Source organism: Bos indicus, chromosome 6 (genome assembly GCF_029378745.1).
Source record: "Bos indicus isolate NIAB-ARS_2022 breed Sahiwal x Tharparkar chromosome 6, NIAB-ARS_B.indTharparkar_mat_pri_1.0, whole genome shotgun sequence".
In the NCBI taxonomy this organism is placed as follows: domain Eukaryota; kingdom Metazoa; phylum Chordata; class Mammalia; order Artiodactyla; family Bovidae; genus Bos; species Bos indicus.
The window spans coordinates 61466149-61479817 of NC_091765.1; the positions used below are offsets into that span (position 1 = coordinate 61466149).

General features: G+C 47.2%; 1 long non-coding RNA gene across 1 annotated transcript in view; it reads right to left on the reverse strand.

The window, feature by feature from the left end:
- Positions 1 to 5857: 5857 nt before the first annotated feature.
- Positions 5858 to 13669, reverse strand: part of LOC139183539 (uncharacterized) — a 9594-nt gene continuing 1782 nt past the window's right edge. The window contains exon 2 of the long non-coding RNA XR_011567032.1: positions 5858 to 6070. This is a non-coding gene — a long non-coding RNA (uncharacterized lncRNA). The remainder of the gene's footprint in view (positions 6071 to 13669) is intronic.

Here is a 13669-nt window from a genome sequence, read left to right on the forward strand (position 1 = left end):
CGGCTGTGAATTGCGCCCCCCCACACCCGCTTCTGCGCCCTTGTCCTCTCCGTACCCCTCCCGCTCCACACCCTTGCCCATAAGGAGACAAGGTGCAACAGCCCGGGAATGAGCAAGCAGGAGAAGTGGCCGGATGGATAAAGGAGGCACTGTTGCCGTGGCCGCCGCCGCTGCCCCCATTCAGGAGCCGAATTCAAATGGATATTTTCCCCCCTCGGTCCAGCTGAACGAGCCTCAATGCCTCAAAGGTGCAGAGCTGCCTTCTTGGACATGCTCTGTGGCTGATATTATAATTTTCATAATGCGCTTTTATGTCGCTCCAGACTCCTCCGGTGAGGAGCCCGCAGAGCTGCTGAAAGGGGCTTTGAGAGGCCCGGGCGCTCGGCTGCTGCGAGCTGCGCGCCCCCCGCCGGCCTGAGTGGCACCGCGTGCCCCGGCCGGGGCGAGGTTCCTGCGCTGCGAGCGCGCAGGCGGCGGCGGGCGCTGCCAGCGCGGCTCATTAACATGCACCCCGAGTGCGCCCCGCCAGCTCCCGCCCGCTTCCAGGGCCTTTCTGTGCCCCTCGGGGTCTCTGCCATCCGCCTGGGTGCGAGGTCCCTGGCCTCATCCGGGCTCACACTCCAGCTCTGGGCCGACAGACCTGTGGCCAGCCAGGCTTAGCGAAGGTCAAGGTGTTAAGGTGTGAGCGGATCCAGGAAGCTTAGCGAAGGTCAAGGTGTTAAGGTGTGAGCGGATCCAGGAAGCAGTCAAGGGGCAAAACCGTCTTCTGACTCCGCGGAGGCCGCTTTTGCAGAGCTCTGGAAGCGAGGGGACTCTGGGTGTGAAGGGCTTTTAAGTGAAGGCAGGAAGATGGAGCGGAAGCCTCCTCACTCTAACGAGTGTGGTTCGAACGATTTTGTTTTAAGCATTTAGCAAGTAGTAATCATTTAATCTGCCTAACAACCCAGGGAGGAAAAGGAGCGCAGAGAGGTTAAGTTGTTTGCCCAGGGTCACACAGCTGGGAAGTGGGAGGACCCAGATTCAGACCCGGATCCCGGAGTCCTCGCTTTTTATTTAACTAATAGCTACTTTTCCTGATGTTGGCTCTGTGTTCGGCCTAAGCAGTTTGCGAGCAAACCCACTTGCCAGATGAGTAACAGATAATACAGGTCAGTTACAGATTGATCCAAACTCCTGGTCCTCACCTACACTCAGTCATTAGAGCTCACTCCTGTGTATTACCTCTCTTTTGTCTGTTACAGGCTCACTGTAGGAGTTTGCATGAAATACTTATAAGGGGCCTCTGAAACTTTTAATCAGACAAATACTTTACCTTAGTCACCAAAAAACACATTAAAAATTAATGAACATGTATCATGGTGAAACTGAGGGGATGAGGGAGGGAAAAAAGATGGGGGAAAAGAAAAACTTGCATTCTCAAGGAACTTCCCAAATAAACTCATCACTTGAATGGCCCTGGGTGGAAAATTTAATAACCTTAATCCACATTACAGTAGGCCCCTTTATAGCAGATTCAGGGCTACCTTTCCTAAAAGATTCATTCTGCCAAACCTTGGAACTCTTCACAAGAAATACTAGGTAAAACTTGTAAGGCTGTAGTTAATCCTATCCCCAAGACCAAAGTTATCAAAATGTTCTCATAATTGCTCTCTAAAGTAAGTCCTATTAAAGCTGCTAAATAGCACCTTTATTCATTTTTAGGAGGTCCTGCTGATACTGAGAGAGAGCAGTCAGTATATGTCCCCTCAATTCATATTTGTTCAGAAGGCAGACATGTACCAAAGAAATAAATACATGTCTAGTCCCAAATCTCTTGCTATAAATAGGGGTAAAATAAAAAATGCATTCACAACTAGACATTCCTGCTGTAAAACTGTCTGTTCTGGGAGTTATCAACCTATAAACCCTCTGGACCATAGCACAGCCTCAGTTGTCCACTTGGCATAGAGAGATACCATGATATTGTCAATGCCCACCATGCACTGGGCAACAAAAATGTGCTCCATGTGTCCATCTGCAGTAATAACACACAGTCAGTCAAGAATCAGTGTCAGACTGGAGTTTAATTTTTCTTCACAAAGGTCTTTTAGGGCTTAATCTAAACTTGACAATTTCTTATGACCTAGAAACTTATGACCTAGCAATAGATCTGAAAACAGGGCCCACAGATCCCATCCCCAGAGTTGTTATATTTGATTTTCTTCCATAAACTAGCCTCCCTATTCTTGTATGAATTTACTGTTGGAGTCCTGCATATCTAATAGAATGATCCCAAATTGCAGCTAAAATCTCTTCTTCTTCCTGATTTGTTGCAGCACAATGAAAGATAACTACCTCTAAAATTGGGAGACAGCAGCTGTTCATACATTTCTTCATTAAATAAACACCGGGATACCTGCTGATTGAAACCATTTTGGGGGTGTGATGTGAATGGCTCTTTAAAAACCTTCCCATATGTTAGCCTCCAGTAAATTCAACAGCTTTGCTCTGCCTCTAAATCAGAGATTATTAAATTCTTATTAAAACTTGAAAATGTTCTAAGGTAAAATTGTATCACATATTTGTGAAGAAGTGATAAAATGCCAGTTTTGACAATTTTTAAAGTCACGTACATAATAGGCTACAATCAGAAGGTCCACTCAAATTCATGACACCTACTCTTCAAATTACCCAACTAAAAGAGAGGGAAAATAGAGGTGGTTTAAATTATTTACTTGATAGGGCCTTTTCAATCCCTAAAAATGTGTCAGTAAACCGCATGATTTTCAGAAATTGTGAAATTTGCCAAAAAACTACCAAAATAATCATCCTTATAGAAGAGGAGATGATAGCAAGTTAATGAATGTCATTATTGAAAATAAGAATGCTACCCCCGCTTATTGTGCATGTTAACATAGCATTAAAAGATCTTTGAAAAACATGATTGATCATTGTCAGATTATGGATTTGTGTCAAATGATGGATTTAAAATATTATGTGTATTAGGAAAATAAGTACATTCTATATGATTGAGATGTGGAAGTTACTCAGTTACTTAAGATGTGGAGTAGTTTCTTAGAGAAGTGAAGGATGAAATGAATCATACAGTAAATTCAGGATTTGAAAACAGGCAGACTGGACAACTGTGGATCCAAATACCTCTTTTTCACTCCTCTGGGGACATTTTTCCTCTTTGTATGTATAGGGATAGCTTTTTTCTCTTTCTTCCTTTTTTCCTATTTGAAGCAATTTCATTTCCTTCATTTTATTGCAAGTAGAGAAACAGAAATGGGAATACTGAGGGAACTCTAATAATAATTTTAAAGAACAAAAATCTTCCATGAAAGGAGAACTGCAGCCCAGCTCCCCAAGAGGGCTGTTGGCATTGACTCAGCTGCCCTTGTGCAGAAATTAACTTATTAAAGGTAAGCTGCAAGTGGGAGAAGGATCTTTAAAGAACTGGATGTAGATGCCTTTTTTATTTATTTCTTGTTTATGAACATGGAAAAAAAATGATGGAGAAATGTGTCCCTGATTTAGTAAGGGGCCAGAGAGAGACAGTGGAAAGAAAGCTTAGTTGCTCTTACAGTCCTACCATGAATGAACACTGTGACCACCATTTTATCCACCCAGCCTCAGTTTTCTCATCTAAAAATGGGAAGTTAAATTGATACAGATATTCCCTCTCTGGTTTACAGTTCTGGTCTTAGGAAATCCAGTTCCTGACAAAGTCCAAATTACTTCCTGCCTGGTCATAATGTTTCCAGAATGTATCTTCATGTCTGAAACTTTAAGTTTATGCTTCAACATTTGTCCTTTGGTCTGAACTTTATAAAATAATTTTTTTAAAAAAGCATAGTGCACCGGATAGGACTGCTTGAAATTTTTCTGTTCATCAATAAGGCTTCTGCTGTCATCAACAATGACAATAATCAAGTGCTTTCATTGTATTACAGAGCATGGCAAAATTCCAACTAAAAATTTTATCAGTGACTGTTTGGTATGGTAGGTGGATTACTGAAAGAAGATATGTAAAACAGACTACAACTGTGAACAAAATTCTATCATTCCATTTATACATATGATAATTTCAGATATGATTTTGTGATATCCTGATTGGAAGTAACCAAAAAGATAAGTAACTAAGTAGATCTCATACATATCATGGATATATCTAAAACATTAAGAGCAAAAGAGAATGACAGGGCATTAGAGAAAATATTAAACAAGATAATTATGCTTCTCTTCATAAATTTATGATTTGAAGCAGTTTTTCTGAATTCCAGAAAATACTTTTAAATTTAAAATATCATTTGATATTAGATTTAGTAGATATGTTCTCAACCTTTTAAAATGTAAAATTGAAAAAGTAAGATAAAGGGTCATTCAAATAGCTATACATTAAGTTAAAATGTTTACTACTTGACAGTAAGATTTATTAAAGACAAATGAGAGGAGGGAATTTTTTCTGAATCTCCAATTGCCATTTTAAATTTTATATAGTGAGAGTGTATCCAAAAATTGCTAATTATTTTAGCTAATAAAGAGTACTTAAATAACTGTAGCTGCAGCTATGTGCTTCATTCAAAATTAATAAAGCCAGTAAGTTAATAACAATAATTAACTCCCGCTGTACCGTAGTCTCTTCTCTAGATGCTTCGTAGCATACAGTTGATATTTTAGTTGGGGAATGAAAGTGAAAGTCGCTCAGTCCTCTTGTGTCCGACTCTTTGTGACCCCATGACTATACAGTCCATGGAATTCTCCAGGCCAGAATACTGGAGTGGGTAGCCGGTCCCTTCTCCAGGGGATCTTCCCAACCCAGGGATTGAACCCAGGTCTTCCGAATTGCAGGCGGATTCTTTTACCAGCTGAGATATCAGAAAAAGTTGGGGAATATGAAAAAGCAAAGCACAAAAAGATGATATTCCTATGAGTATAGGAGGAAATCTTACATCAAAAACTATAAACATTTGTTGCATAATCAAGTATACCTCCACAAGATCTAGGAGCTCATGAGGACATACCAGATAATTAATTCATGAACAACTAAGAATGTCAAACATGATTTCTCAATGAAGAGCCAGTACTATCCTTCAAGAATTTTTTAAGATAGTTGGTTAACTAAAAACATTGGGTGAAGGGATTATCAAAATGAAAACATTTTCAAGGGAAGGATCAAGAAAATTTAAAAGGAAGGGGATTTAAACCTCAGTGATCAGCGATGATTAGTCTGTGATGTGTATGCTGAGTAAACATAATTTTCTTCATAATGAAGAGAAAAATGTAAAGTGTTCTTCTTCACTTAGAAATTATTTCAGCTAACACTTTGATAGGTCTCTGGAGGTAGTGGTCTAAATACTCTTTGGGAGTTTCTCTCTTTTGTTTCTTTTAGTGTTTCCTTTTATTCACCTTCTATAAAAGGCCATTCGTCAAGTTCAAGAATAGGAAGGACACAGTGCCAGTGGGTGTTGCTGTGGTTGTTATTATTAGGAAAATGGGTTTACAACCCAGCATGGTATCTAAAATGGTATCTCAAGTGCCCTGTGAGCAACCACCAAGCGAATGGAATTTCCACACCAACTCAGGGGCCTGCAACCTCTCTACTGGCAGAGAATTATCTAGATCAGACCCATATTCTATTGATTTGAGCAATGAAGAAAAAAAACAACTTTTCTTGTGTGTTTTTGGGAAAACACACATACACACACGAAGGAAACGAAATACTCAAAGCAGCACACTTAGCAACTCAGTCGGGGAAAGGTCAGACTACTACAGACAAGTAAGTATAGACACCTCCTAAACCATGGGAAAACATGGATAAATCGTTTCGACTCACTGCATTCAGAACCCATGGAAGAGAATCACAAAACTGCACTTTGCCATTGTTGCCTGAAAGGATATCTATTTATCATCTCATAAGACAGCTCGAATGATCTTTATCTACTTTGCCCACTTTCTGACCCAAATTCAGGGTTTTTATGGAAAATTGCAGTCAGTTTGATTGATGAAATCCAAAGATGTCTAAAATGGCACCAAAGATCTCCAACTGTGCAGACTCCAACCGCGGGCTTCAATGTTGGCATTGTTCCTGAAGGAGTAAAAAAAAGAAAAAGAAAAAAGAAAAAGTTGAGAAAAACAGGCAAAAGTTAGGGGATTTCTGCTTTAAAACTTCAAGTTTCAATGAAGATCCCCAAACCCATTATCCCTGTTCACACGTGCGAACTGGGCGCACATCAAAGTATTTCCCACACATCGCAACAAAACCGGGTTCCCAGTGAACCAATCAACCCCTTTGTGACCCGCTGAATGGCTGTATCTACGGGGCGAGCTGGTTTCAGAAAGGCTCTCAGAAGGACAGCGTGCCACGGGAAGCTGGGAAGCCGCGGAGCCCGGCGCGCCTGCCGGGACGCAGGAAGGAGCAACTAGTCTACGCAATCGCCCTTGCTACCGGCCGCTTGGGACTTTAAGACACCCAAACGAGGAGTCCCAGCGGCCACTCCGTGTTCCCGGGCAGGCCAGCCCGGCGTCCTCAGCGCCGTCTCCCCAGCCCTCCGGCGGCGCCACTTATTAATCCAGAGCCAGAGCTAGAGCCAGGCGGAGGCACCGGCGCCGAGGCCCGCGGAAGCAGGAGGCAGAGCAGTGTCAGTCGGTCCGGTTTGGGGGACGATGTATTGTAGTCGAATATTGTCACCTGCCTAATTGTTCGAAGCTGCCCTCCTCCCCTCCCCCATTAGTAATAATAGCTGGAGCGCGCCTCCTACCGGGTTACCAGGCCCGGGAGCTGATGAATGAACCCCCTCGTAGGGGAAAATCTTAGGAGCTGTCTTCTGTCCTATTACCCAAGGGGGCCAGCTATAAATCTTCCTTCATTTTAACCACATTTACCCTCATCCTCCTCGGGGCTAGGGATGCTGCGTTAAGATTGCACTGATGTGCCAAGGCTCTGGACCAGCTGCTCCTAAATACAGACAGGTCCTTGTCAATTAAGGCTTTGAGAAGCAGGTCCTCTGAGGCCCTGGGGCATTGGAGCAGCCAGCAGCGTGCAGCCCCCACAATTAGTATCCATTTGGAAGGGACCTTCAGGGCACAAATGCACAGGCAAAGGAAGAATCAAAACACCAGGCAACTTCAATTCTGGAAATTGGTCTGTAAGTGTTGTGAAACTGAACAGACGGCCCCCAAGAAGGAGCTAAGATTTCTGGTGTGAGAGGGGCCTCTCCCATCAAACCCCACCCCACCCCACCCCCACACAACTTCCCAATATTTTCTCTTTGTCTTGTTTCAAGCCCGGCAGTCGGCAGTCGATTGAGTTTGTGGGTAGGTTTGGGGTGAGGGGGGAGAAAGATAAATGAATACGTTCATTTGCCTGCTCCTAGCTGAGGTTGTCTTTTGGTGTCTTTTGTGGCCACCTCAAGCAGCTGGTCAACCCTGCCCGGACCCTGGCCTTTGGCCCAGGGGGCGCTGGACAAGGCAGGCGCTCCAAGGAGAAGAGCTGCGATGTATCAGGTCAGGGAGGCCAAGCCGCCTGTGGGCCGGGCTGAGCATTAGCAGCTCAGCTAAACAAAACCCAAAAGGTTCAGGGGGCCTGGGGCGTCAGGAGGCAAGGTGTTTAAGTGATTAGGGGCAGTTGGGAGTTAGGGGCGGGTAAAAGGGCAGAGCTTGTGACACAGGGCAACTTAGCCGGACAGCAAGGGTGGACATTCAGAGGACATCACTGTTAAAGACTGTGTGACCCCACCAAGTTCAAGAACAGAGCAAACAGCACAGGCCATTAGGGACAGCCGTCAAGCGGATGGCAACAAAGCCAGGAGGGGCATTGAGAAAAAACGTTTCAATATTAAATATGGAAAAGTACTGGGGACCAGGGCAGGGGGTCAATGAAAGTCAACAAGAGCTTAGGCTTAACAAGAGAAAGAATTTAATATCAAAAATGCATAAATCTGCAAGTGAGGCAGCCCCATAATACAGATAAAAGAACCAGTTCAGTCAACATTCTGGGATAATGGCAGCATAATAGATAGCATCAGGTTGTTAACATTTAACACAAAAGTGAAGCGAAAGAAAGGAAAGGCAGTTCCCTTAATTGAGAACCTGCTGGAAGATTTCCACATGCCACCAGGGATGAAGACGTTGCTAACTAGCTGCCTTATCAACGTTCTGACCATCAAGGGAAACGTGGACCAGCTTCTTGGAGGTTCACTCCCACCTCACTTCTCCCCTTCCTCAAGGCTTCCATCTCAAAGGCGCTTACTCTCTCTAGAGTTAAAGTCCTTTTTCTCAGAACCCACTGTGACTGTCCTTCTCCCGGTTCAGCCAGGAGGTAAAGTTTCTTTTAAAATGCACCTCACCTCCCTTAGTGAGCTAGCAAAGTTCTTAGCAAAGAGCATAGAATGAAAAGAATGGTTTGGTTTTGGAGTCAAAATGAGCAGGCTCATTTTTTTCCTGCTAAGAATGAAAGGGTGTATTTCTTCAGAAGGGATGGGTAATCACAAAGCTTCAAAAGAATATCTCACTTTGCTCACTTTTTTCCCCAATCAATAACAAATCTCATTTTCAAAGAAACTTCCGGCAGCAGAGCCTTGAAAATTCAGTGAAGCTTCCTGAATCAAGTACTTCGGCTGTCTGTGCTAGAGCTCTAGGGCCTTGCCTATGTAGGAAAAGCCCTTCTCTTTATCTCATTTATCCACAGGTAGATGCTGAAAAGGTAAGTCATTCCAGTAGTGGACAGCTGCTGCCTAAGACTCAGCATCCTCCCATTCCCGCAGAGCCAGAAGACAAGCCCACCTTCTAGCAGTCATCACTGATCCACCCACCTCACCCCATCCCCACCAGCCACATATCCACCCACCTCACCTCCCTTCTACAGAGGGAGCTACGGCTCTCTGCTATCCCAAGATGCCTGTTAGTTTTCAAAACACATTTACATACCTAGTAAGAGTTGATCCTTACAACTACTTTGCGGAGTAAATAAGGTAGAAATCCCCACTGTTTGGTGAGGACACAGAAAGATTAAACAAGCCAATTTATTTCTCACAGTCAAGATTCCTAGTCTAGTATGCATTCCACACCTTCCTTGTACTTTGTCCTCCACTATTTGGAATGCAAAATTCAGAGGCACAGAGAGAAACTGAGGTCTTCCTCAAGCCCGTGCAGGTGCTTTAATGCTCATTTCTATCTGGACTGTAGCTATTACTTATGTGTTTTAGAGCACCCAGAGAATTTAGGGGGACTCCCAGAACATTTAGGGGATTCCTTGATGGCTCAGTCGTTAAAAGAGTCTGCCTGCAATGCGGGAGACCTGGACTCGAGAAGATCCCCTGGAGAAGGAAATGGCAACCCACTCCAGTATTCTTGCTTGGAGAATTCCATGGACAGAGGAGCCTGGAGGGCTACAGTCCATGGAGTCACAAACAGTCGGACACGGCTGAGTGACTTTCACTTTCCCAGAGTGTATATCTCAACAGGTTCACTCTACACATGAGAAATAGAAGCTCAGAGGCTTTCAGTATCCAACTCGGGTCCTAGAGTCAGGAAGTGACAAATCTAGGCTCAACCTGAGTCCTGAGGTTCTATAACCAGGCTACATCAGAACCCTTCAGTATCCACAACATGTGATATTTCTTCCAAGGAAACTGCAAGTTCCTTGGGTGCAGTGTTTTCTGTTTCCCTTGTATCTCATGTGGAACATCCCCTTACAAAGTGTTTGTAGAATTAATTAAAGAATGACTAATGGCTAGTAAGTGAATGGATGGGATTAGGAACCCTAATCAAAGAGACACCAGCTTGGGCCTACCTCCAATGACATTAACAGTGACAGCATAAAAAACCATACTCCAGAAATAGGGACATTTAAATGACCCTTTTTTAATGGAAAGAAAGCTGTTATGAGGAAAACTGGTCTTAGAGCTTCAGAATCTGAAGATCACTGTTATGTTCCCTTTTGCCTTAGTAACAGCTGCAAAGGCAGGATCTTGTTGCTGCAATTGCAACTTCCCACCACCCCTGAGCCCAGCCTTGGCTCCCCAGATATCCCTGCGCAGGTGGGGAAGTCAGAGAAGGTCAGGAGGCCGCACCCAGATGGGGGTAGATGAGACCTTCACATCAAGAAGTCACTTTGACCACCAGACCTCTAAGAGCTCTTCCATCCTGAAAGTTCTGAGATGCTGTCTAGATCCTCTGACTCACGGCCAGCTGGGCCTAAATAGCCGGAGATGACTGACAGGAAGTCAGTGGCACGCCGTCCCCCAGCGCCCACCCAGAGGAAGCCTCGCAGAGCAAGGCTCTGGCATCTTCAGGCCAGCTCCAGCTAGGGATCCACGCTGGACACAAGCCTGACCAGACGATTCCCTGCAATCTTCGGTCTCATCCCCACTGCCCCCCTTCACTATCCGAGCCCTCCAGTCTTGGCGCCTGGTGACCGCAGCGCGTGGCGCCAGCACGGGCACTTCCGGGGCCGCCCCCGCACCCCTGCTGGATCAGGTCACCGGGAGCACACGCCAGGCGCCAGGCTGCTCTGGCTAGCTGGCCTGGCCCCAGCTGCGACCTCAGACAACCCAGGACCAAGCCGGTGATCAGCACCCACTCTTCCTTCTCCCTCACTCAAGGTCTGGCCAGGGGAGGAGATTTCGGAGGCGGGACCACCTCAGGGCGCCTGTAACTCAGGGCGCCTTCAGGTCACCTTGGAAAGCTCAGGGGTGCCTGCAACAGCGCAGCCAATGCCTGAGGTACAAGCAGGCAGGACCCGGTCCTCCAGAAGCGAACTGGTGTGTTTGGCAGCAATGTGAATAGCAAGACACACCAGAACTCGAATTAGCTGGAGCAAGACAGGGGACTAGAATTTACAGTTTTTAAAGTGGTGTTTTTTTTTTTTTTTTTTTTCTTTTTTATTCTAAAGAAGAATGTAACTTGGGTAAATGCAGCAAAGATTCTCCGCGGGTTCAGGAGGTCAAGCAGATGTAGACAAGCGCATGGGAGTTATTTATGTCAAGTCGGGTTATTGTAAAGGCGAGAGAGCGGACCGCCGAGGCGACTCAGGCAGCCAGTAGGCCTGCGCGCCGGGGTCAGGGTGGCGGGCAGCGTGTCCATCCTGGCGGGACAGTAATTGCCCGGGGTCTGACACGACGCCGGGGGCTCCAGGAGCCTCCATCCATCTCTAGCCAGTTAGCGACGTGCCCCCCGCCGGGTGGGAGGCCCGCCTTGGGTCTCCGCTTCGAATAATGGGAAGAATTGTCTCCCCGCCTGGCACTACCCTGAACTGCTCGGGGCTTGCTGTCGCTGTCCATTCTCTGGCCCCACCTGCCCCCCAGCCTTGGCGATGCGGTTGGAGTGAGAGGGCAGCTCGAGATCCGGTGTGCCCCGAGCGCAGAGCGCAGGGCCTGGCTGAGAGAAGACCGGAGCCTTGGCGCCCGACCACCCTCCACTCCGCTCCCGCCTGGCACTCACCCGCTTCGTCCTCCAACCTGCCCGGCTAAGCCGGCCACCTGGCCCTCCCTTCCTACCCCAAAGCCTCCGGATCCTGCTGGGGGGTGGTAAAGATTCTTCCCCCTCGGACAATTTAATAGTCCCAAGTCATCATCTGCGTGACATTGGCCATCCATCTTCTCCCAGGGGAGGACAAAGCCGGGCCTCCCTGACTCCAGGCCTCTCCCTTCCCAGTTCTTTCTATTTTGGGAAGGCCTCCCCACAATGGCGTCCTTATGAACCGTAATGGCTATGTTTATGAAGGCCGCAATACCAGTGTATGAAGACAATTTTATGCCTAATTAGAAAATGATGTAACCAGACAGAAGACAAAGAGAAGCTGTCCCCCCCTCCCGTTTCTTTCTCTTCAATCACACCCCAAATTTCCTCGGGCCGATGCTTTTTGCGAGTGGTCGCCGCTCCTGGCCTCTGTTTTGACAGCGGCTCGGCTGCCCTTGGCCGCGCAGCAGGCGGCAGCGGGCACGTTCCCCGCCCCCCCCCCCCCCGCCACCCCCGCCCACCCTGTCCCCGCGCCCACCCCCCAGGAGGGCAAAGGCTGGGGGGCGGGACGCCGCGGGGAGGGGGCAGAGACGGGTGCAGAGGCTTAAAGAGATTTGGGATGCGCGCTCTCGCACTTTTCTCTTCCCCACGAGCCCTCATCCGAGGGGACTTCACCCCTGGGAAGACTCCAATAAATGCAAGCCGGCGCCACTCGATTCCGGGATAATTTTTAATATATATGCAATAAATGTTCACTTTGTTAGATTGAATGACAGACAATAATATCGGCAAATCTTCATATCCATCCATTACCAGCAAATGAGCCGCACAAAGGACAGATTTGCTTTTGATTAATTTATTTGCAGACTCGGGTTGATAAAGCAATAACTATTTGGTTAAACTTGACATTTGGTCTTCGGGGGGTTATCAGACAAATCCCTGTCGTTCGGGAGAGATAATAAAGCTGTTTAAAAGGGATTAATTATTAATTGGCTGCAATTAATTTCCCCCCTTTGCTCGGCTGCTGCCACAATGCACATCACTCACCTACAAACAAAAGGCAGTGGATTTCCCCTACTCAACCGACCTGGGGCGAGGAGGGGTTTGCTCACAGCCCCAAGGAGAGACGCGGCCTCTTGCACCCCGGTTATTCTTACGCAGACTATTTTAATGAACCACTATCCCGGGTAAAACCTGTCCGTTTGGTGGTCATGAATTCTGCCTTGGAATCAAGGGTCTGACCGAGCACCCACTTGAGTTTTACAGCCTCTGTACAAATTCCCTGGTCTAGATATTTTCGAGGACAGCAACATCGGTTCTAAGCTGTTGTTTTATCTAAGAGCAAGCCCCAGAGTTTGTCTCCCAGGGGCGGCAGCTTGAGGACTGAGCGGGAACCGGGCGTGGAAGAATAGAGGCTCGCTTCATCACGCGAGGAGAATTCCCTGTCCCCGACGCGCTGGTGCTGAAACCTTTCCCGTTGCCTCCCTGGCCTGTAATTCGTGTCTGGCGGCTACAGGGTGAGGGTAGACCTACTTCCACGCAGATGCCGAGCGACTACAGGCTGCACTCATGCCAGCGGGCTGGGCCCAGACCGCTTAGAATTCTCAGCCGGAGCGTGCGGCATCTTCGTGACCCCGCGTGCCCCTTCCCTTGCTAATAACCTGTCACAATTTTACAGAACACGTACTGCCCCAAAAGCCGGCCAAACCAAGCCGGCTAAAGCCCAGGCTGCCCCAGCCTCCCCGACATTCACCCTGTTCCAGGGTCCACCATCCTTTTCTAGGGCGCGATCTCAGGGCAGAGGCGGGCCGGGTTCCCGCTGGCTCGGAAGCCGCAGGAGTCTGTACCGCTGTCTCTTACATCCCTGGCTTAGCCGACAGTCCGTCTTTGACCCCACAACCGGGCAGCCGGGGAAGGGCCGGACTGCACTTCCCTCTAGGCTCTTAGCGAAGGAGCAAACTTTTCTGCCCCGGGTTCCTTGCGTCAGGGACTGGGAGCAGAAAAAAAGGGTGGGTAGGCACGAACACTCGGACTCCAAAAAGTGGTTTGGCTTGCCAATACTATCTTACTTGCTGTGCAGAAAATTCAAGGCGAATAATCTGGTTGGAAAAAAAGATAAACTGGGGGCAGAATAGAACGGGGAATCGCCGGATCACACAGTTTGGGCTCGGCTGTTGTTCGAAATACAACCTGCCAGCGGAAAAGCTGATAGGGAATATTGGCCTCG